This window comes from Propithecus coquereli, unplaced genomic scaffold, assembly GCF_000956105.1.
Source record: "Propithecus coquereli isolate 6110/MARCELLA unplaced genomic scaffold, Pcoq_1.0 Scaffold164, whole genome shotgun sequence".
In the NCBI taxonomy this organism is placed as follows: Eukaryota; Metazoa; Chordata; class Mammalia; order Primates; family Indriidae; genus Propithecus; species Propithecus coquereli.
Genome location: NW_012140969.1, coordinates 1,166,043 through 1,167,849, shown reverse-complemented (window position 1 = coordinate 1,167,849; position 1,807 = coordinate 1,166,043). Strand labels below are relative to the sequence as shown.

Sequence of the window (1,807 nt, the reverse complement as noted above, 5' to 3'; positions counted from 1 at the left end):
CCAGGCATGGTGGCACATGCCTGTAGTCCCAGCTACTCGGGAGGCTGAGGCAGTAGGATCGCTTGAGCCCAGGAGTTTGAGGTTGCTGTGAGTTAGGATGACGCCACGGCACTCTAGCCCAGGCAACACAGTGAGATTCTGTCTCAAAAAAAAACAACAAAAAAAAAACTTTTAAGATTTTTATCTTAAACCCTGTAATTGGTTTCTGAAAATCTTACTTGTTGATGTTCTTAGTGTTACAAGATTGACAAATTAACTCTAAAAATGTGGGCTAAATTAATAGAAGTCAATAAACTTTGTTTTTCATTAAATTAGAAAGGATCATTTTGTTTTACAAAAAATGTATATGTTTAAGACACGTATAGTTACCCAAAGCTTTCCAATATAGTATTTCTCCAGTGTGACTTTTGTACGTACAGCAAATTAATATTAGGCTTAAAAAATTAAGCCTTTTCCACCTTCCCTACAGTCAGTTCCTCTCCAGTGTGGATCACATTTCCTAATGACAAAGAACAATCAAGGGCTTTCCTGCATCCCTTTCACTCGTAGGATTTCTTAGTAATGTGTGCTTTTACACTTTGTTGAAGCAGAAGATAAAAACAAAAATCTCCACATTTCCTAAATTGATGGGATTTTTAACACGTGTAAGATCACAGTCGAATATGTAGGTATAAGGCAGAGTGAAACGTTTCAACACATCCCTTACATCCAGAGGACCTGCATTTACATCCAGTGTGCTCAGATGTTCAGCAAGACCAGAGGAAAAGAAAGGTTTTTTTTTTTTTTGGAGACAGGGTCTCACTCTGTCATCCAGCCTGGAGTGCAGTGGCGTGATCAAGCTCACTGCAGTCTCACATGGTTGGACTAAAGCGATCCTCCCCCCTCAGCATCCTGAGTAGCTGGGACTACAGGCATGCATCACCATGCCCAGCTATATATATGTTTTTTTTTCTTTTTTTTTTTGGTAGACAGGAGGTCTCGCTATGTTGCCCAGGCTGATCTTGAACTCCTCGCCTCAAGCAATCCTCACTCCTTGGCTTCCTAAAGTGCTAGGATTACAGGTGTGAGCCACCACGTCTGGCCTAAAAGCAGCTTTTCCATCCTTCTCACAATCATACTGTTTCTCTCCAGCATGAGTTAGAACAGGCTCAAAGTGTGAGGGTCAAATGAAGGTTTTTCCTACATTCCTTACATTCATAGTTTGTTTTCTAGGATGTAGACACACGAATAATAAGTAAGGCTTGTGGAATGAGCCAAGGCTTTCCCACATTCCTTACAGTCATATGGCTTCTCTTCTTTCTTGAGATTTGCGACACCAGGGAAAGCTTCCTACATTACTTATGAATGTGTACATTCCCAATATGGATTAGTACATATTCAGTAAGGGTGAGAAAACAGTGTCTTTCCTAGATTCTTTCCAAGCATAAGCTCCTCTCACGTGTGAATTCTTATACATTCGTTAAGGCATGATGACTTACTAAAGGTTTTCCTACATTCTTTATGTATGGCTTCTCCCCACTGTGAGTTCTTAAATGTCGAATAAGATATGTAGATCGAGTAAAGGTTTTCCCACATTCCTGACACTCAAAGGGCTGTTCGCCAGTGTGAGTTCTCGTGTGTACTGTAAGGCCAGATGAAATAGCAAAGGCTTGTCCACAGTTTTTACATTTATATGGTCTCTCTCCAGTGTGTGTTCTTCTATGCTGACTAAGATGTGAAGAGTATCTAAAGGCTTTCCCACATTCCTCACACTCAAAAGGCCTTTCCACACTGTGACTTCTTAAGTGCTGAATAAGAAATGAGGATC

General features: G+C 40.6%; 1 protein-coding gene across 1 annotated transcript in view; it reads right to left on the bottom strand.

The window, feature by feature from the left end:
* ZNF177 (zinc finger protein 177) overlaps positions 1–1,807 on the bottom strand; it is a 28,860-nt gene that overhangs the window by 17,792 nt on the left and 9,261 nt on the right. The gene's annotated exons all lie outside the window — the stretch shown is intronic.